This window comes from Rhodnius prolixus, unplaced genomic scaffold, assembly GCF_049639745.1.
Source record: "Rhodnius prolixus isolate KJV_2025 unplaced genomic scaffold, Rpr scaffold_1, whole genome shotgun sequence".
Lineage (NCBI taxonomy): Eukaryota > Metazoa > Arthropoda > Insecta > Hemiptera > Reduviidae > Rhodnius > Rhodnius prolixus.
In genome coordinates, this window is record NW_027411581.1 from 5,496,866 (window position 1) to 5,520,516 (window position 23,651).

Consider the following 23,651-nt stretch of genomic DNA (forward strand, 5'->3'; position numbering starts at 1 on the left):
TAACCATTTTCTCTTTCTTTTTTAGTTCGGGAGTGAGTTTTGTGCGTTGGTATAAACTTCTCTAGATCTTTCTTACTGGGATGTAAGATAAGAACCTTATGAAGTAGAATTAACAGGTAAAACTAGACACTCTTTTTTTTTTTTAAGTTGTAACTTAAATTTCTGCTATTATTGTTGTTTTTGTTTTAAGCATTAAAAGGAATAATTTTAACGACTTTTTATTAGACAAAGCATAACTTTTTATGAAGTCGTGCAATTTCTTCTCCAAGTTATAAAAACAATAATAATCGTTCTCACAACTTACTTTTATGATGTAAATGTGAATCCCAGACTTGTAACCCGAAAAAAATTAAAAAAAAGAACTAGAATAACATTTCATTGTATTTCACAGTACATTCTTCATATTTACGAGTTTATAACCTCCACCAACATTATGTTATGGAAGTTTTTTAGTATTTGTAAGAAAAAAATAAGATTCTCCCCATACTTTGGGAGGTTTTAGTTTATAGAAAAATTAAGAATTCAGAGGAATTAAAACACTGAATTTATTGTGTCGTTAAAATCAAGGCTATACAGCCCTCAAGTGGTTTATTTTATAACTTCTCTTAAAATATGTAGTAATTTAATTCAAATCTGTTGTAAACACGCACATGTTTTTTTTTTCTCTTATAATTTATTAATAACTGTTATCGATGTAAGTCCATTCTAATTCTGATTAGGTGATTTTGTCTATCTCTTCTTGCTTTTGTTTTGGATTGTCAGGAAATTTACATCTAAGTAAATGGTTCCTATTTTTTTTTTTAATGATTTAAGGCGCGTCAACATGTAAGGTTATTGGTGCTTTTTTCAGTGCATTGCTGGCCTCCGGATAGTGTTCTCTCGTTACAGACTGTTGTCAGACAACTATCCGGAGGCCGGCAGTGCACTGAAAAAAACTCCAATAACCTTAGATGTAGACGCGCCTTAAATCATTAAAAAAAAATAGGAACCATTTTCACAATCACCGGACAGTGTTGTCTATAAGAAGCTCCTAGGAAAATGGTTCCTATTAAAAGAAATATTAACTTGATTTAACTCGGAAAAAAAAATAAAATAATAAGCTTTAAGAGAATTCTCGTGGTGCATGCACTTCGACTATACTTGTGAAAACTTCATCAGGTCGCCCCGGTTCCCGCATTTAAAAGCTGTTTACTTGGGTAATTTAATCTAGAAATTATTGTTTAGAAAGAATTCTTTCTGTAGAGCCAGCATTAAAAGTAAAACAACTTATAAGAGAGGAAAATACAATTTGACAGGTTTACAGGACTGGATGTAGGTGAAAAACAGAAGCTAAGCTTAAGGTTTTCCATGGTTTTCTTTATCAAGCTGATTTTGTTTTAAACTTTTAAACGTTTTGAACCGGGCGCACTCTTTTCATGCTGTAGTCAACATAAGTTCTATTTGAACCTTTTTATTGTGAAAATTCCTTGTAAGAGAGTTGAGCTTCCCAGTTTAAGTGTCATTTCAGTGCAGTGTACTGTTTTACTAATTGTATACTAGCATCTAAAATATTTTCTATTTTTTATACGTCATAGCTTGTAACTTTCCTTCGTTTCAGACTTCTTATTTACAGAAATTATTGGCTTCAGACATGTGATTTTTACCCTCCATCGTTAGGGCGATTAGTTGTACGTCCAAGCTTTATTGGCAACTTTCACTGTAACGGCTCACTAAATGGCTCAAGTTTTTGAAAGTACCATTGGAACAACATAGACAATATGTGCCAATACACGGAAGGACCATTCAGGCAGACTCACATGGTCTTAGTGTTTGATCTCCAGCAGATCACCGCCTCTACGTCTGACCACTTTTCTTTTAATCTTAGCTTCACAAATGTATAGCAACTGACTCCAGTCTTTCTAAACTCACAGAGATATCATGCCTTGGATTTGGCTTCGACGTCCACTCAGCCTTCCAGCTTCTATTATCTTGGAGCTGGAGAAACCTCCAAACTGATTCCTCCTCTTTCTCACTCAGCAATCTTCCAAACTGATTTTTCCAGTGAAAACTAATTACTAGAAAATCTGCACGATTCCAGGATTTACTTCCTTTTTTCTTTTTTCTTACGCGGATAAGAGAGAGTATAAAAGATTAGTTCAGTTTTTACACCTACTTAGGATTTCCGGTGTTATTCCGCTTATTAAGTTTACACCCTGTTTTACTTTTGAATAGATAAACATGTTCTACTCTAGGTATGCTTTAAAGATTTGTCTCTGTTGTTTATTTTATTTTATATACATTTGGAATGCGTATGCAAATTAACTTCTACGTTTAATTTAGGTCATAATGAGATATGTGTATATTTTAATACCCGGAAGTATCTCTCTATGTATAAATATATTTATGGGTGTGTGTTAGTATAAAATGGACGGGTCAGAATTACTTCCCTTATTATAGATCAGATTTTCGTCCCCAAAATGCATGTTTTAAGAGCCTAGAATTTTCATTGAATTTACTCAGTGTGTGTACGTGCGCACCGGGTATGTCAATAGCATATAATCGCTAGTATATGCCTCTGTTTTTCACGCATCATTAAAACAAATGAAAATAACCGGATATTCATGTTTGGATGAGAATCGTTTAAGCTTGATTGCTATTTTTTTTTTAAATCGATTTTTCTTTTCCCTTAAAACGATTAGTATTTCATAGCGGAAAGGCCCACTTTAAGGTTCCTGGAGCGCGATTTTATTTTATTTATTTATTTATTAATTTTGTAAAATAGTTTTTACAAGTGAACTCCTCGAGTCAATAAACGAAAAGTTGCTAAAAGCTCCATTCTCATTTTTCTTGGATCCAGATGATGAAACTGAATTACTGAAAGGTATGCAGATAAATGGAAGCTGCGTATCCAATTCTTAGTTTTTCCTTTCTTTCTTTTCTTCTTCCTTCTTGTATCTTGAAAACTGATGGCAGTGCTGGAAAAGCAGCAGGACGTCTGAAGGGAGGAAAATCATTGTGTGCATTTTTTTTTGTTTCTTCTGTAAGTTTTCTTTTATGTGCATCTTGAGTGGAAAAGTTGCACTTTGAAATAATTTGGTTACTTACACCTTGGGAAAGCACATGTTATATTGAATAAAATAAATTAATAAATTAGGAAGACAACTGTCATAACAACATGTCACTGATGGTACAATGATAGATTACATTTTTTCATAACTCTTAGAAACATTACGAGTAGAATAGAAAATTTGGGAATTAAATCTCTTATAGAGAAAAATAATCAAAATTGGAGTGTTTTTCAACGTTACTCTTTTTCGTGCACCTCTTGACGATCAACCCTTATACAACTGCCCTACCGGAGAGTTTGAATAATGACCGGTCATTTCTATCAGTCGCGAAGCTATCCCCGCTCCACACAATTTACTTAGGGAAACCTAACACAGAAAATTCACAACACAAAAGTAATCTGTAGATCTTATAGTATGGGCAAGCCCTTTTTGGATTCATTTGACTTTATTCAAGTCCTCTGAAACATGGAACCGAAACAGTAACATGGGATGTTTTCCAACTTTAAAAAAAAAGAGTATAAATTAGAGGGATTAGTTCAGTGGGTAGCGAATGCTGGATTCCAAGCTGTTGGTCGTTACTTAGATTTCCTCTTCTTACAACTCCAATATCCAATGATGGTTAGTGTTGCCCGTAACGAGGGAACACTGCTCGGAGGCCGGCAATACACTGAAAGAAAGTTCGGGAGGAAAAAGCCCTTAGATGTTGACACGCGTTAAAAAAATGTATAATTATTTTAATGTTAGGATCTTAACAATTATTATAACGTTGCTTGAACGTTCATACGATATTTTTTATTTTTATAAGACGCCTATTTCCCCATAAAGCTTGGCCTTCCAAGTCTAGACATTGTAATCGTTTTATTGATATCCGGCCTTGAAAAGTTGGCAAAGCTTCCGGAAGCTGTATTTCTGTTTTTAATTCTAAAGAATTACGAACAATATACGCCTAAGAGTCGGAGACAAGTGTTGCTGTAGTGATTGCGAAACGTGGTCTACTTTGTGGGTGATGATCTCCAGTTCGAATCCTGCATGAGGCTACTTTTAACTGTTTAGAAATAGAAAATAATGTTAATAGTAAAGATACAGTTTAGGTACCACGTTCGGGTCTGACAGGGAGCTTCCGCCCTCGTCCACGTTATCTAATTTTAGTAGTTCCGCATTAAGCCACTCTTGAAAAAAATGGATTACTCTTTCTTTTTATATATATATATACATGCCGAAGAATTTTTCTTTTAAATATTGAAAAATTACAATCTTTTTCTTTTCTTTTATATGTCTAACTTCCACCAATTGGTGTAAATCCAGTTTTCAAAACACCATCACTAGAGTCTGGAATTGAAGTTCGTGTAGTCTTCTCCAGGTTAACAGAAATAGCCGGAAAATATATATATATATATATATATATATATATATATATATATATATATATATAAGTGTTTGGCGTACAGTTTGTATTCCGTTATTTATAAAAGGTTGTACAATGGTGAAGCATGTGCAAGATGAGTTAACGAAGACAGCTAACGGACCTCCGGCCACAGACACAGACTAGTCTTCTAGGTCTTCAGGGAACTTCGAACTATATGGTCGGATTGAGACAGTTTTTCTTCTTTTTAAGCAGATCCATTATTACGATAGTGTAGTTCCAACTTGAAAGAAGAATGCATTGCCAAAAATTAGCCGGACGTGAAGAATTAGGTCATTCAGACTTTTGATTATAGAATCTTCCCAGAAAATATAAAATTTTAAAATCACCTGTAAGTTGGCAAATCTGTTTTTAAAAAACAGGTTATTCGCGATTTGTTTGTCTAAAAAATAGTTTCAAAGATTTCACTAAACTTATAGTTACTGTTTAATTAAATTTTTGGCATTAACTGTTGCTTAGTTACGAGGGACGACTAATAAAGTTTTCATCGGAAGTATTCATTTAAAAAAAACTCCTTAACTTCCCCCCCCCTAAAAAAACTGGTTTTTACAAATTTATCCGTATTTTGATGTGTCTGTCTATCGGTGATGTAATATGGTCCACATAACTTAATAACGAAAGATAGAAAATAAGTTAAAATTTAATTCAGTTTAAGTACCACCGTCGAATCTGAAAATAAACTTTTAGGAAAAATCAGTCGAGCCGGAAGTGCTACTTCACTGAATCGACGTTTTATTGTTTTGAGTTTTTCTCGATTAAAGAGTCTTCGGTTTTCTTTGGAATTAATATTGTGCATAAGTAGTTCTACAGCTTTTTGTTAGACTAGTTTTTCAGAGAAAATTCGATAAGTTATTTCAGTGTAAATTATGGAATTATGTACAGAATTTTTTTTTTTTAAATGCCTATTTTTTGAGGCAGGCTTTACTTCCATATATCAAATTAGGTGTCGTGGACGTAGGCAACTAGCAAACATATAAGTAAAAACATACACTATAATATAAATTTCTCATATTAACCATTAAAGGTATAGACTGGGAATATAGCCTAGCACCGCAATACATCTTAGCTTTGCGGGTCTAGCCTCTAACCGCTCGGCTAACGTGGCGTCTATTACACTGAAATGGCAGAAAGTGTCACTATACAGGGCAGTTTTTCGTGATTTTACTGAAAATGTTGAACATGCGAACACCCTACTGAGTACTTCTTCAGAACTTAGTGTAAATTTTAAGAAATTTTTTTCACTAAATCTACGATAAGAGAATTTGTTTGAGTTCATCCAAATATTTTCTTATTATTGGATTAAAATATTAAGTCAAGAAAAGATAATTTAATAAAATATATCTTAGGGGATTAAGTAAAAAATTAGGGAAAAATTATGGAGATTAAGTTAATGCTTAACATGTTTGTCTCATAGCTCAATGAGGAATGAGGAACTCTTTGCAATAACTGTTGGCCTAGTTTATGGCTTCTATAAATATAACTTAGAATTAATGTAATAAGAAAAAGCCTAACAAAGAAAATAAAAATAATTGGCTAACTGTTTTATTCTGCTGAATAACTGCTCGGGAGAATAATTAAAACAGAGGAATGAGAAAGTAATTCTGTTATAATTCATTCTTATTACATCTCTTTATGAAAATCATCAGCTGGTTTCTTATCTAAATATTCTGTTTTTGTTTTTAAGCCTTTTCAATCGCGCAACGATCATCTTTAAATCTGCTTTTCGTAATTTGTTTATCAGTTTTATTTTACACTCCTTCAATTTTTACTGTTCAGATTTGGGATCTTAAAAATTCTTTATTTAGACTATGAGCTAATCTAATGGCAAAGAGGATGAATTATGCCAAATTAGGAAAAATATTCAGCTATTTTATCTTATTTTTGTCACTTAGCTTGATTATTATCAAGTGGTTGGTCTTCACAGTGCCATTTTTATGTAATGTATGGTCTTAGCATTTATTTCCTGGTTACGTCCAACTACCAAATATTAGGTGTCGTGGACGGAGGCGACTAGCAAACATACTTTACAAACATTAAAGGTATAGACTGGGAATAGTACCGCAATACATCTTAGCTTTGCGGGTCTAGCCTCTAACCGCTCGGCTATTGTGGCGACTAGCAAACATACTTTACTATAAATTTCTCATATTGACCATTAAAAGTATAGACTGGGAATATAGCCTAGTACCGCAATACATCTTAGCTTTGCGAGTCTAGCCTATAACCGCTCGGCTATCGTGGCGACTAGCAAACATACTTTACTATAAATTTCTCATATTAACCATTAAAGGTACAGACTGGGAATATAGCCTAGTACCGCAATACATCGAAGCTTTGCGGGTCTACCTCTAACCGCTCGGCTCGTACATTATACTGAAAAGTGGTAGTTCAGACTATGAGACTACACTTTATACGATCAGACTATACTTTGCTAAAATTCTGAAAAAGTAACGGTTTTGATTTTTTCATTTTGAGATAATTTCGCAAATGGCTTATTGGGTTTTCCGCCAACTACGTATATAGATTATATACTAATACTTATATCTAAAATTTTTATTTGAATTTAGGGCAGTTCTGTCGTGGAAAGGTTCCGTTCAAAGGTTACATTAAAGAGGAAGGTACAGTTGTACCAACTTTTTCACTAGACGCAATGCGTCAAAATTACAAGATAAGAATCAGTAATGTTCAAACAGCATCAATTCCAAATATAGGATGACAGCATCACACACGCACTTACAGACAGACAAAAGCCGTTATATTCCTCTTCACTCAAATAAATCATACACCTAACATATTTAAGATATATTTATTTTATGTATTTGCGGTCAACCAATCATCCAATAGGTTATATATGTATTTATAAGTCTGAGCTCATGGCCTACATATGCACCTTTAGTTGGCAAACTGTCCTGTAAGATTCCAGTAAATGAGTAGGTGGACTTGTTCCACATACAGTTAATTGATTTTGTCATTGTATTTGATTAAATATCTGTTGGTAGTATTTTGAGGTCAAAACGATATAATTTGCTCAATCGATTGTGTTAAAAAGAAGTAATGAAAATCTAGTGTAAACAAACTCATGCGCGGTTTCCTTTTACTTCAGTTTAAGTAATCAAATGTTCTTGAAACTTGGTCTTTGTACTAAAGGAAATAGTTATAGCTTCAATATTATACCTGTACACTGTAGAAATGTAATACTATCTATGAAAAGGTGAGGTCATAGCCAAGTAGTAGTTGAGTTTGTTTTCAGATGGCATTTCTGGCGATCATGGACGAGCTGATTTCTCATCCTCTAATCCTCCTTAGTTCCTTCTTTCAGCTTTAATTGGGGGCTTCCACTTCCTCTCTTTGGCCGATCACCCTGGCGTTATGTACTGCTCTGGCTTCCAATTCGTAACAAATATTCCACAGACTTCTCAGCATATTTTGTACGATCTTTTTTCAATGGTTGCCTTCAAATTGAGATTTGCCCTAATTGTGTTGCATTCATTCCAATCTTTGACTCACTCCCAGTTTTTACCGGAAGAAAGTCTTTAAAAAGTGAAAAATTCTCTTGCTAAAATAGTGCTTCCGTCTAGTCCCATGGTGAAGCCAAATTGAAACAAGGTCTGGGAGATATTTTGTTCTAAAAGAGGCCATTTTTTTTTTTCTTTTTTTAAAAACATTTTTGTGGGGGGCTCAAAGAACCTCTCTAAATTCCTGAGTGCAATTTCCCAAACGAAAAAAATATCCCAACTAGCCTAAAGTTTCCCCCCTCCACCAAATAATGAGTAATGATCATGTGGTTGCAGATCAAAGTAATCAATCTTGAGTAAACGTTCATTACAAACCAAGCATGTGGTATAAAGTAACGGAGAAGGTTATACAGCGTGTTATATGCACAGCCTTTAGAATATGAATTGCGAAGTTTTTTTAGTCGATTATAATGCACTGTTTGTCCGCATCTAGTCAGTGAAAGTGTTTTGTTGGATGGCGAACTCTTTGACTTCCAGTAACTTTTTCTATTAAATTCTGTTTTGACTTCAATTGTGATTGACTTCAATGTTTTCTGAGTATTTTTAAACAATTAATTTTTTTACAATCTATAATTATTATTATTGTTAGTAATAATTGTTGTTTGTCGTAAAAATTAAAGACTAGGTATAATATTTACTTAAGAAAATAAAAATTAAACGAGCCCATCTTGTAAAGTATTGTAATTACACTTATTGTAGTTATATTAAATTGCTCAGAGTAACATATTTTTGCTACTCACGTTTTGACATTTGATTGGCCGTAAAATAAGAAATGTACACTTCCGCTTATTTTTTAGAAGAAGGATTTGATTTTCGATGTTCAGTTTCCGTTGGAAAATCGTGTTGTACCGCCTAACAAAAAGTGCTTTTTAGTTTTTGGCCAGCGTAATTTCTCAAAAACGTATTTCCCGCACCACTTCTCTCTTAATTGAAAAAGTTCTAGCTTATAGATTTTGCACAAAAACAGCGGGGGTTGGGTATGCTCTACTTTAAAAGACTTTTTGATCAGTAAGTACGGTTTGCGTCCTATATATGTAAAGGTGGGGGTCAAAGGTGTGGCTAATAGATCGATTTAAAAAAAACGGAAGTTGTTCTTTATTTTTCACTTTTTTGAGATTTTCCCAAATTAATCTTAATGGTTAACAAATCTTATTTCAGAATTTTGATTTTAAGAAGGTTCAAATAAGGGGATTCTTCGGTGAATAGGTATTTATTCTTCCCTGTAAAGTAGGCGCCACGACAACCGACCGGTTAGAGACTAGACCCGCAAAGCTAAGATGTATTGCGGTACTAGGCTATATTCCCAGTCTATACCTTTAATGGTTAATATGAGAAATTTATAGCAAAGTATGTTTCCTAGTCGCCAGAATAGTCGAGCGGTTAGAGGCTAGACCCGCAATGCTAACATGTATTGCGGTGCTAGGCTATATTCCCCAGTCTATACCTTTAATGGTTAATATGGGAAATTTATAGCAAAGTATGTTTCCTAGTCGCCAGAATAGTCGAGCGGTTAGAGGCTAGACCCGCAAAGCTAAGATGTATTGCGGTGCTAGGCTATATTCCCCAGTCTATACCTTTATTGGTTAATATGAGAAATTTGCAGTAAAGTATGTTTTCTAGGCGCCACGATAGCTGAGCTGTTAGAGGCTAGACCCGCAAAGCTAAGATGTATTGCGGTACTAGGCTATATTCCCAGTCTATACCTTTAATGGTTAATATGAGAAATTTGCAGTAAAGTATGTTTTCTAGGCGCCACGATAGCTGAGCTGTTAGAGGCTAGACCCGCAAAGCTTCGATGTATTGCGGTACTAGGCTATATTCCCAGTCTGTACCTTTAATGGTTAATATGAGAAATTTATAGTAAAGTATGTTTGCTAGTCGCCACGATAGCTGAGCTGTTAGAGGCTAGACCCGCAAAGCTAAGATGTATTGCGGTACTAGGCTATATTCCCAGTCTATACCTTTAATGGTTAATATGAGAAAACAGTAAAGTATGTTTGCTAGTCGCCACGATAACCGAGCGGTTAGAGACTAGACCCGCAAAGCTAAGATGTATTGCGGTACTAGGCTATATTCCCAGTCTATACCTTTAATGGTTAATATGAGAAAACAGTAAAGTATGTTCGCTAGTCGCCTACGTTTTTTTACTTAAATAATTTTGGGCAGAGAAATAAGTTTTTTTGCATTTTGAGGTATAAGTTTAAATGTTTCAGCAACTCAATAATGATAATCAGAGTAAGTCGTGCGAGTGTTCACATTGTTATTTTTTTTTACCCAGAATGCTTTGCACCTTAATGATTATTGTCAGCTGGATAATGATTTAAACGGTATCGATCATTCTTGTCTGTCATTATTGTAACTTCTTGTATTGTTCGATTCTTACTTTTCCGGTTTCGTCTACTCCAAGGTTTTTTTGGTGATTCATTCAAACAACTCCAGTACTTCTGGTACAAATTAGTTTGAATGAAATTACTTTATTTCCTTCTCTCTTTTTTTCTTTTTTAAGAGTAAGAGATAGGAGAAGGTATTATTTATTTATTGCGAGAGAGAGAGAAAGAGAATAAGTAATTTATATAAATTGAGTTTATATACTTTGTAAAGTTAATAGTTGTAGAGGTTATTAGAGAGCCGGAGCGCCTCTAGCGGTGAGACAGTTAAAAGATCACAGTGCCTAGTTTCCGACCGCAATAACTGACCATCTAGTCTTCCGTTTCCACACTTCCGCCCGTCTGCACCTATCGCCATCACTTTATTTATTATCTTTACCAATAACGTTTTATACCCGAACATTACATATTGTAACTATTAAAAAAAAAATTCTAATAATATTTACTTTACTCCATAGTTAATACTAAGTATCATGTAAGATAATAGGCCGGCCTTTCGTTACTTGGGTGAAGTTAAAGTACAAATAATAACTAATAATACATTTATTTTCATCATTTAGATAAAGTTAGTAATTATTAAGATAGTGTTAGATTGTTTATTAAATGTAACCTTTAATAAAATAATTGAACTTGAACACTCAAGTTCTAACTTATTTCATTTTTCAAACTCAGCATATTAGACCGGAACTTTGAGGAACGCCCCCATCAGCCGACAGGACTTACAGGAGTTATCCTAGGCACATAATTAAAATAAAAGTTATTATTTTGAATGCATGTAATTTACAAAGTTTTTCAAGACAATCGTATTTAATCAATTAAGTGGGACTTCCGGTTGAGGAATTGTAATTTATAATTCAAAAATCAAATTTGGAGACTGAAGATTTTGTTTTTTTTGAGTGATGGCCAATACATACTCACTTCCAGATCCACTTAGTGGACCTTATACTTTTAGTGATCAATTTATTAAAATCACTTATTCGTAATTTGAGACCTCAAAAGTGATTATTGAAAACTCAAATACACAAAGTGTAGTCTCTAAAAAAATAGTATAGAGAAAGTAAAAATACCAACTTAAAAAAAAATAAAAATTGCTTACCATTCAGTTGATGTTATTTTCTTTTTTTTTTAACAGGCAGGAAGTGAGAGAATCTTGGAGAAATCTCAGATCTTTGATGATGGCCGAACCCTTTATATTATCTCCACCGAAATGTAAGTTATAGTACACATTGTTTATAGTACAAAATTTTTTTGTAACTATTTTTTTTTTTGTAATTTCTTAAATAATTGACAAATTTATAGCTCCGTTGAGTTTTTCAATTTCTTACATCTGATATAAAATGCACATTTGTTCAATAATTTTGCATTATATGCTTCTTTAAATACATGAATCCAGAAGGCTGTCGTCTGTCGTCCGCTTTCGCAGCCTCTTATAGGTGAACAGATCTTCACGGTAGTTATACTGCATTTCTTCATATTCTTGAGGATCCTAGGCTTTTAATTTTCGACTTATTTTAACACCGTCATTTCGTACTCAGTTTTTTTCGATTTCAGCAGAAATGTTGAATAATATAAAATGAATGAAAATTATATATCTATTAAAAACTTGAATCGTAAATGTAAAAACTCGGAATTTAAGATGTGTGCGATTGATTTTTTTTGTTCTTTGATTGTGATTACAAGAGGTAAGATGTAAAGCTAATGTGTATTGTGGTACTGGGTTCGATTCCCGGTCTTAGGCCTCGGATTTTATTTAATTGTTTATAAAAGAAGTTTACAGTAAAGTATGTTTGCTAGTCGCCACGATAGCCGAGCGGTTAGATGCTAGACCCGCAAAGCTAAGATGTATTGCGGTACTAGGCTATATTCCCAGTCTATACCTTTAATGGTTAATATGAGAAATTTATAGTCAAGTATGTTTGTTAGTCGCCTCCGACCACGACACCTAATTTGGTAGTTGGAGGTAAAGCCCGCCTGAAGTCCAAGAGGTTAAAGAATGTAGAGGTCAATTACACAAGAAATTGGTAAGTCCTGCTGGGTTCTCTTCTTTGGTACCAGTTGCGCCCTTTAAACTTGGCCTGCTATACCCTCCTAGAGAATTGAATTTAAAAAAATAAATATTATAAGTGACGCAAGTACAGATCTCCTACAGGAAGTCTGGATATGTGATGGAGCCTCCTTCAGGAAGTACGCTGTTGCCAGTCATCATAATAGCTCATTATCAGCTGTTTGCCTGGCTCATTCCCGAACGGTTTTCAAACACTAACTATGGTGGTGTGTCTGTCTTCATACAGGCGTCTGATAATCTCCAAATAAGGGAATCAGCAATATTCTTTAACTGTAATCTTTGTAATGGTTGAATTATAGGTCGAAATATAAGGTTTTTTTTTGTTCGTCAGTTTGTTTCTGATCTTTTAAGTCCCGTTTGGACATTCACTGCTTATTTCGAAGTAGACAGCATTTAAAGGAAAAAAGATGAAAGGATCTTGGGTATCTTTAGTTTCTTAATTCCACATCTCACAGCTTCTTGTTGTCCATACTCTCCTAGGTGTTCCTAGAATTTTATCTTTCTCAGAGAGAAAACCTGGGGGATAAGTAAATTGTAATGTAATCGCCTAGTTTATTAGGCTGGGCTTAACGGACGGGGGCGGAAGTACTATACACTTTAAGACGGTTTTCGAAACATTTTATTTTGTAAATAATTAAATTACTAGTTTATATTTCACCGACGTTAAACACTGTGAAAACACTCAAAGTAACGTAAACACTCTAAAGTGACGCTGAACCTTCCCAGACTATAACCTAACATTCAGGTTGTGTCACGCTGTCCTCAGCACCCTCTGATGGCACTTTTACATATATTAGCATTGTTCCTAGGTGATGAAAATGTGCTACAATCGGGATCCGATTTGGGGAACTTCCACTTAAAAAAAAAAGCCACGCTTCATAATCACTACACTGACTGAACTGATAATGATGTAGGATATGTGTTGCCCTATTTGGCCCAGTAGGGGCACAGTAGGATTATTATTAGTCGCAAGGTATAAAAAATTGCATCTTTATATTATGTAAGCGGCAAAGCTGTATAAATGGTAACGAAGCGTCACTTAAGAGAGGAATTAGATTAGATTAGACTAGGGCGGCCTCAAGGCCTACGCCACTGCGACCCCTACGTCACTGCGACCCCTTTCGATCTATTGTGGATCCCCTCACTTTAAAGCTCACCCTCCAGACCTGTCCTTTTAATCAGACTCTTAATGCTGGAGAGCGACTCTTGGGTAAAGCTCACAGGCCTTGGTTTTTCCTCCCCGAGAAGTAACATCCTTAGCCACCGAGCCCCTCACACTGACACAACACGTACAGTGCCGTTTCCTCCTCTTCCTGACAGAACCTACAGAGGCTATCATCTGCCAGGCCCATGCGATGCATGTGTTTTCTGAGTCTGCAGTGGCCAGTTAATAGGCCTACAATCATCCTTATAGCCCCACGGCCTTGACGGATTAATTCTGCAGTCAGCCTCGGTGAATAGCCTTTAATAAACTCCTTCGCCTAGCCACCACTCCTGAGACCTACTCTGCACCCATAAGTTAATGGTCGCAGTCGTAACACACTTCGGAACCCCAAAACAGGGCTCCGGGCCAACGAAGTGTCCCGCAGAGCCTTCCCGGGCCAATAAATCTGCCGCTTCGTTTCCCTTATGTCCTGAATGACCTTATTTTGGTCACTAATTTCCTTCAGGGCACCCAGACAGTCCCAAACCAGCCTTGAGTTGACCTGGTAGGAACTAATTGCCCGTAGAGCAGCCTGACTATCCGAGAAAATTACGACCTTGGAATTAATAATTCCTCGCCCTTTAATCTCGGTAGCGCAGAACCTAATTGCAGCTAGCTCAGCCTGAAAAACTGTAGCTAGTTTTCCTAGGCTAACCGAAAAGCTAGGAGAGAGGAATGCTTGAGGTTGCAGTTGTCCGGAGAAGTTTTCGGGAAAATTTTCGAACAAAAAACGCTTCAGCTATTTTCAAGAAAATCACGAAAAAAAATTATCATCTGTAATATTGCACTTTCGTTTTGCCCGATCTTGGCCGAAAACAGTGAAGCATCAGAATTAAGGAGAAAGCATTTTTTTTTTTTTTTTTTTTTTTTTTTTAAAGGACGTATTAAGAGGTTTGTGATTTCCGTTTTCTAAAAATACCTCTGGTTTTTCTATTAAAGACAGAGATAGAGAAAGAAAAAAAAGGTACCTCTTTCACTACACCTGGTGAAGAATTATTGCGGTATAAGAGCGGTTGTGGTAGGGATAGGATCAGTGGCCCATCAAACTTTACTATCCTTCTGCTCCCCTCCAGGGCTTATTTTTTCCCCGTTCCATCCTTTTATATATATAGAGAGTTCTTCAGCCCCACTCCTTGGTAAACAAGTACAGACCTGTGCTGAGTGCCACAGTGAGTACACCTTCCGACGTCCACATCTTGGCTCTGGCTGGCTGTTGTAGTTATTCTTCAACGTCTACCGAAGAAACGAACTTCTTCCTCTACTCTCTTCTAGAAATAAAAACAAAGTAAGAATTTTCCAAATTTTTAATTAACTTATTTTCAAATTATTACAGTGACGTATTATTTATTTTATTTTAAATTTTTCCTTAAATTAAAAATGACTATTTATTTAAAAAAAATTAAAATTTGCCGTGTGAATTAAAAAAAAAAACGAAAAAAATTAAAAAACGAAAAACCGAACAGATGAGTAGTGTTATTATTTCTCACAAGAGACCGCTACGTGTTGTGTTCTTTCTTTACAGGTGTATGCGCGTTACCAACCTCTATATAACAACATATCGTACGGTAAAATGAACAAAAAAAAAAGAAACCTTCCCCTTAGTTGACTAACTTGTAGGTTAGTCTATATAACCTACAAATTGGAATGTTACAGTGCAGTTATGTGGTTACCACAATATATATATATATATATTTTTTTTTTAAAGTGTAATTTCATTTTTATAAAAGCGGTTTACCACATATTATGGATTACCATTTTTTTTTTTTTTTTGGTCCGTTTGTGTGTACTAGATCTTTAAAATGTGGGAAAAGAATCTATAACCTAAAATAGAAATATAATTTTTATAAAATTATATGGCCTTGAGGGAGGCCAGTAGGACATAGGTTATTAACCTCGACCGCACTTTATTTATTTTTTTATCCACCTGTTTAATAGTCGGTGACATAGACTTTGCCAACTAGTTAATTTCCTATTTTTTTTTTTTGCTTTATATCTTTGTATTCTTTACTGACGTCATTCTGTTGACGCCTTGATGTTAGTGACTTTAATGAGTGGTTATAAAAGTAGTCATTCTTTTCTAGCGTCTTTATTTACTTTAGTACCTAGTAATTTTAAAATTGCAAATTTTGAAACAGAAAATAACTAATTTAAACTCTAAGGTGATAATATCAATAATTTCAGAGGAAATAGTGTAATTTTGTTAAACTTATTGACATAACATCAGAATGTTTTTACTATATATATATATATTACTTACATATATACTTATAAAATATGTCATATTATTAAAATTTATTATCTAATTCAAATTTCAAACTCTGAATCACAGAAATATACTTAATTCTTATTAAAATTATATAGTTCGTATGCCGTGCATTCCACTAAAACGGCTTAGAGGGAAGCTTACCTCATACCGCTTTTAAGTTCATATAAGTTGTTGATCTTCTTGAATGTATTGCAAGAAAAATATCGTAGAAAAATCTAAGAAAAAGTCTTCTTCATTAATATAGCTACTTTTTTTGACCTTCAAGTTTTTACGGATCTTAAAAGAGGCTGTGATAATACAATGTATTTTTCAGACTCTGGAGCAGATTTTTCCGGTAAAACAAAAAGTGGGCATGCCGTCAATTTCTTCCTGTAGTTGTTAGGGTTGAAAGTTAAAATACTACAAATTTGTGGGGAAATTTGACTTAATCGATTACTGGCTTGCGAATTTGATGGATCTAATCCTTTTTTCCGGCGCCCGCCAACTGCTACATCAAACTTTTCTTTTCTAGTTTGCACCCAATTAGTAACTTCCCCTCCCCGTCCAGGAAAATTACTATTTTCCAAAACGCTAACTCAGTATGTGATCTGCTTATAACCCTTGTATGTATACTCGCTTTCGTGTTTAAGGTTTCCGCTGAAATCTTTCATCCGATAGTGTGAGTTTTATGAACGCAATCTTTTTTCAGTCAAATTCGCCATGACTCGATTCATGGTCATGTGCTACTTACCCACCTAAATGTCTCACCATTTTCACAGATAATTGATTCTTGGTGCTACTCAGAAATAAGCATCCATTTTAAAGTGCCTTGCCACTACTAAGGACTATTTCCAACTCACACAGTATAATGCTACTTTAAAAATACCAAGTTTCAAAAAAATTGAAGGATAGATTTCAAGAAGATTGTAGAATTTCTGGAAAATAACTCCACCTATTTTCTCCGATGTAATGTTTGGCAACGTACGTCGCCATCAACATCAACATTCTTTGCGCAACCACCCAATTGATCATCTGGAGGCCATCTCTGTCTGTAGCCCTCCTAGCAGGAACCGCCTCCACCAGAGGAATTCCCCCCTCCTCCGACGCCTTCTAGGAGCTTCCTCAGTATTGAGTTATCGCTCTGCCGAGTAGTATGTTCCCATCCATCTGAATCTGCTCATTTTTAAAAAATCGGATGATGTCACACTCTTCGTAAAAATCCATCATCACTTCATTGGTCCAATAATTAAAAAAAAAAAAATTAGGCTTAAAAAAGATTAAACAAATTTAGGCAAAAACAAAGAAGCGACCTAAGAAGATCACCGCCCGCTGGGCCAATCTCCTCCAGGCTGTGTCTAAAAGCCAGAAATAGATTTACTTCTTACTGTAAGAGTAGAGTATACAGTATGCAGTACACTAATATAATGCGTGTCTTGCCTACGAGATTAAATGACAGAGGCAAATTATGACCACCTAATTTATGTTTTTTATTTATTTATTTATATATCGCATTAGAGGCATACCTATTATGCCTATTTAATATTCCTACTCACTAGGACGTCTCTGCAGCAAAGTTATTTTCAAGGTCCTCCATATCTACCAATCTTTTGCCAATCGGCTTCATCCGCTAGGACGCTCCTTCATCGTCTGAAATTGTATCTTTTCCTAGAAGTCGAACAGTGTGATGCCGTCTATCCAACTCAACCTTGGTCCTTCCCCTCTATACGACGTCTTTCTGAAGGGTTAGCCAGTTATAGCTTTTGTCATGTTCCTCCTACCTTAACTGGTACTTCTTTACTATTGCATCCAGATCAGGACCTAGGAAGAGTCGGAGATCACCGCCCGCCAACATATCCTTCTCCTCCAAGATCTACTGGAAAAGACACCACCTGTATTAAATGTAACTGAAACGATGTTAGATAAGGAATGTTTATATTTTTTACATTTCCATCATCCTGTAACTTTCAAATGCTTTCCAAGGAAGTACCAAAAAGAGCAGGAAGACAGCAGTTAGTGTTATGGCTTCCAGTCTGGTTCCAACAAAGGGAACCAGAATCCCTAGAGTTGCCGAAAGTCAGGGATCACCACTCGCTAGAGCCCTAGATACGCTTCCACTCTTAAGTCCTCCAACACGTTCTAAAGAATACACAACTCAGTAATATAAATATTTAAATCGTCCCACAACTTAAAAAAAAAATAAATAAATAAAATTAAAAACAATGGCATACAATAAAGTGCCATAGCGTTCCGGTAACCCCCAAATACCCGTTTGGCGTTTATATGGTTTATACTTGTATACTGTTAAAGAAGAATTAAATCTTTTGCAAAACTAAAGACAGTTGAAAGACAATTTACTAAACCTAAAGCATTTTTTTTTTTAATGCCTATTTTTTCAGGCGGGCTTTACGTCCAACTTCCAAATTAGGTGTCGTGGACGGAGGCGACTAGCAAACATACTTTACTGCAAAATTTCTCATATTAACCATTAAAGGTATAGACTGGGAATATAGCCTAGTACCGCAATACATCTTAGCTTTGCGGGTCTAGCCTCTAACCGCTCGGCAATCGTGGCGACTAGCTAACATACTTTACTGTAAATTTCTCATATTAACCATTAAAGGTATAGACTGGGAATATAGCCTAGTACCTCAATACATCTTAGCTTTGCGGGTCTAGCCTCTAACCGCTCGGCTACCGTGGCGCCTCCGGAAGAATTACTTTTCTATCACTTTGCCCGTTTCCCTAAACTTTTCTCCTAACTTTGTTCACTGATTAGGGCAATTATTAGGGAAAACGTGAGTGGTACGAGTGCCATTACTGGGAAATTCTACCATTTCTAAAATATCAATTAGAATTTCGAGTTTGCGAAAAATCCAAAATTCGCCCCTCAGTTACAGCAGTGACTTTCAAAGGGAGAGAAAGTCATAAGATGTTTTTTATACCCTACAATGTCACCAGTATTGCCTCCACTATTTGCCCAAGACGAAAAGTTTTTTTGTTTGCATTATTAAAGTTAATAGACGGTAGTTTCCGTCCTTAGAGACTTCTGTTCAATACTAGTTCGTTATATTTTTTTAGTTTCCACCTTTTTTGGAGTATAGTTTTTCTTTTTTTAGTTTTATATTATGAGAGGGACATCATTTTGACAAATTACTGTTCCAAGCAGCTTTCTTTATTCCTTTTTATTTATTTGATTATTTGAGCCGTCTTTTTTTTTTAAATATCCAGGAGAGGGAAACATACCGCTTTTGATGTATCCGGTTTTTATCTTGGTTGATTGTTTAGCGGTACTTTATCGATTGTCTTCTTTTTCTTCTGAGGAATGTTCGATTTCTTTATTTTCTTTTTTTTTAATGTCAAATAATGAATATTTAAAAAAAAGCAAAATTCAAATGTGTTGTTGACAAGATTATAAATACCTTACAACGTAAGAAGATCTACTTTTCAGTGACTTACTTTTTCTTTTTAACTGCAGAGTCCCCGATATGAATATTTGACAAGGAAACGTGGCTGGAAATTAGGAAAGTGTTCCAAGTCCCTGGCAGTTTTCCTGAAAAGGGGGAGGGACCTAAAAAAAAAGGAGCCACGAAGAATTTTCCGTATTACACTTTCTCTTATCGGAATTTTCACAGAGATAATAAATGACCATTCTTTCCCTCTCTTTTTTTCTAAAACTAAGAAAAATATTGTAATTTTAACCAATTTACATCTGACGAACGAATTTACCTTGAACAGTAACGAAGCATTTAAATTGAATAAAATTTTCCAGTTCAAAATGACAACATGATTAAAGCGCGCGCCTCATTTCTCGGACTGAGCGGACAAACCCCCGGAGAGAGCAGAAAGATATCATTCTATCAGACACAGTAGAATGAACAACTGCGCAAGTGCAAGGAGGCTACTAAAAGTGTCAGCCTTAATTCTTAAACGTTTCCAGCTTTGTTCGATCGTTAAGTATGTGCTTATGATTTTTAAGTCTAATCAAAGCAATATTTTCAGGCTTAGCCTGGGAAGGCCTAAAGGGTAGCTAAATTACTGACAGCAATATAATTTTATTATTTAAGGCATAAGCATAAAATAATTTGTGGTTGTGACAAATTTGTTAAAGTAAAGTAAAGTAATTGCCAATTTTTTCAGGCGCCCTTTACTTCCAACTACCAATTAGGTTAGGTGTTGTGGATGGAGGCGACTAGCAAACATACTTTACTGTAAATTTCTCATATTAACCATTAAAGCTATAGACCGGGAATATAGCCTAGTACCGCAATGCATCTCAGCTTTGCGGGTCTAGTCTCTAACCGCTCGGCTACCGGGGCGACTAGCAAACATACTTTACTATAAATTTCTCATATTAACCATTAAAGGTATAGACTGGGAATATAGCCTAGTACCGCAATACATCTTAGCTTTGCGGGTCTAGCCTCTAACCGCTCGGCTATCGTGGCGACTAGCAAACATACTTTACTATAAATTTCTCATATTAACCATTAAAGGTATAGACTGGGAATATAGCCTAGTACCGCAATGCATCTCAGCTTTGCGGGTCTAGCCTCTAACCGCTCGGCTATCGTGGCGACTAGCAAACATACTTTACTATAAATTTCTCATATTAACCATTAAAGGTATAGACTGGGAATATAGCCTAGTACCGCAATGCATCTCAGCTTTGCGGGTCTGATAAATTTGTTAAATGACATCAGTTTTGATTTTTGATTTTTTTTTTTGAACTGTTACATTACAAAAAAAAAACAAAACAGGAAGTGGAATTTTATTCTCTAGTGTTTAATGACCATTCAACTCTCATGCTGGTCTATTAATGCACGTTTGAACATGCATTAAATATATAATTTTATGATACCCGTAGCTGTTTTACTTGTAATAAAAATGGAAAGAAAAACTCATTGTATTGTGCATTATACTTCCTTTGATTTAGCGTTTGTAATTACACTCATTTATGGGGAAGGATATTACATATCTAGCTGTTGTTATGAATAGAAATGTAACATATCTGTTAGTCCAGTAGCTGAGAGAGAGGGAGGAAAAATGGAATTACTGTGAGCTCTTCTCTTGCCGAAGACATTTGTAGCAGTCTAAGAGGTGGGAAAAGCAGTCTCAAGGATTTGCTACGCACTCACACGTTCTTACAATCTTCCTTATTCATTGTCGATTATTTACGGAAGATGCTCTTCTTTATCTCGTCTAATGACCCCGTGCTCCTCCTGCTGCTCCACCTGCTTGCTTAACATTAACTCCCGCACTATATATTTTTTTTTATTTAAAAAAAAAAAAAATTAAGAAAAGAAAAAAGCTTCAACTCATTTCGGACATTACGGTTATAAGTTTACCACTTTCTCGTATTCTTAACTGCAGGAAGTAGTCGTGCAGTTTTTTTAGTTTTGAGTTTTGTCTGCGGAAATATCTGTTTTTTTTGGATGTACGTACAGAGCCTCTCTCAAAAAGGTAAAAAGTCGCAGAATATTCAAATTTGAGGCGCCACGCTAGCCGAGCGGTTATAGGCTAGACCCGCAAAGCTAAGATGTATTGCGGTGCTAGGCTATATTCCCCCGTCTATATCTTTAATGGTTAATATGAGAAATTTACAGTAAAGTATGTTAGCTAGTCGCCTCCGTCCACGACACCTAATTTGGTAGTTGGAGGTAAAGTCTGCCTGAAAAAAATAGGCATTACTTTACTTTTTTTTCATTCAAATTTGATATATTAAGAAACCAATTAGAAGACACCCGTAATTTTCCTCAATAGATTTTCGTTTTTTGTTTTTTAAGCATTTTCTCAAAAACCAGTTCCTGATTTTCCTGATTGCTCTTTGGTAGATCTGGAACTTTTATTTGGAAACATTTTTTCCAGGAAAATTCCATTAAGGACACTTTTGAACAAGTTGATGGTGGGGGTAGACATTCCTCTAATGTGCTATTACTGTTTGCTGTACTGGTTTACCACATTAATAGAATCAGATGTGTGACTGATTTTTTTTTTTCTTTAAATACGATGAATATGGTTCAAAGGAGCCGGAAATACCGCTTTACCGTTTACAATTTTTTTTTATTTCATGGTTTTCATGCCAACGGATTTTGTTTAAACTATGTATAATGAATAAGAAGCGCAAAAACCTACAACTTTTACTGGGGATTTTTTTTTCGGGAAATTTCAAGGTAATTTTAGGGAATCTGAGGGGTGCTGTAATGCATAGTTTTCCTTTTTGGATCAACTAGTTCAGTAATAAATTTTCTACTACAAAATTACGGCATGGCGTAATTGAAGCACCATGTATTTTCAAAACTTTTTAGAAGAGCGTCAAAGGGTGCCCCCCCCCAAAAAAAACTGGTCTTGATTTACTTCTTTATGTATATAAAATGCAGAGAAGTGCGCATGTGTAGTAGGCTAAGACACCATTAGTAGTGTACCCCATCTTGGTACCATATAGCAAGGTACGCCATTGTGTGGGTTGTGTATTTATATTATATGCGATGTAGCTTGAGGGCCTCCTAACGGTTAACACTAATCGTCGCCATTTTCTTGAAGTAAGATAATTTTTATAGGTTACATTATTGGCCACTACTGATGTTACATCATCGCCATCTTTATATCTTTCATTCATCGTAGTGATTCATCAGAGAACTGTACTATTCTCCACTTCTCAACTCTTCAGAAGTGCACACCTTTCCTCTTCCGTTAGGTCTGTACTTCTCTGAGTGCCGTAACCTGCTCTCTAAACAAGACTCTGCACACGTATCTACATCTTGCTACTTCTTCCGTTTATGTCAGCACACGAGAGAGTTCCTGCTCATTAAAAAAACAAGTCCAATTAACGGCCTGACACCATTTTTATACCCACTAACTTCTTCCTAATTTTTTTATAGCAGTTAAGTGTGTGTATGTATGTGTCCATTGTTCCACTGTATATGTTAAAATTTGTAACATTTATAAGTGCTATCTGCCGGCTTAATTTTAATCTTAAAAAAAAGTTGTATCCGTTCAAAACGACTTTCACTTTCTTTGATTTAAGAAATTATTTTTTTTTGAAACTTGGTATTTTTATTAAAACAAAAATAATTGACTTCAATATCCTAAATGTTCATTGAAATGGATCCATTTTCGAAATAAATTGTTAAAACAAAACAAAAACAAAAAAATTAAAGTTATGCCCTTTTAATATTCTTTGTATTCTAGTTTCAAAACATTTTTAACTTTTAGTCCCATATTTCATCTTGTGAGCTTGTATGAAAATCTTAGGAAATATTTTAGTCTGAATCTAAATAAAAAAGAAGAGAGAAAATGAAAATCTATCTAGCGCTTCATCCGGGGTGCACTGATTTTGATCAAAACTTCATTTCCGCTTCTCCTAGTGCAAAATTTGAGCTTAAAACTTGCATTTCCGGTGAAAATTCAACACAATCTCAATTCACAGTTCTTCATCAAAAAATAATCCGTGGTAAAAATACAATAAGAATATCCATTTCAATATACTTTGTATTTTTACTAATCATTTAGACGCCACGGTAGCCGAGCGGTTAGAGGCTAGACCCGCAATGCTAAGATGTATTGCGGTACTAGGCTATATTCCCAGTCTATACCTTTAATGGTTAATATGAGAAATTTATAGTAAAGTATGTTTGCTAGTCGCCACGGTAGCCAAGCAGTTAGAGGCTAGACCCGCAAAGCTAAGATGTATTGCGGTACTAGGCTATATTCCCCAGTCTATACCTTTAATGGTTAATATGAGAAATTTATAGTAAAGTATGTTGGC

At 35.2% G+C, this 23,651-nt stretch overlaps 1 protein-coding gene across 9 annotated transcripts in view; it reads left to right on the forward strand.

Annotated features, from left to right (window-relative positions):
* Nucleotides 1-23,651, forward strand: part of tyn (trynity) — a 113,192-nt gene that overhangs the window by 7,245 nt on the left and 82,296 nt on the right. For 8 of the 9 annotated variants that reach the window (XM_074124756.1, XM_074125058.1, XM_074124671.1 and 5 more), the window contains 2 exons: nt 26-116; nt 11,505-11,581. The gene's annotated coding sequence lies outside the window, so the exon portion shown is untranslated. Of the gene's footprint in view, nt 1-25; nt 117-11,504; nt 11,582-14,765; nt 14,927-23,651 lie in introns of those variants that run through there. The other variant, XM_074125174.1, reaches the window with a different exon arrangement.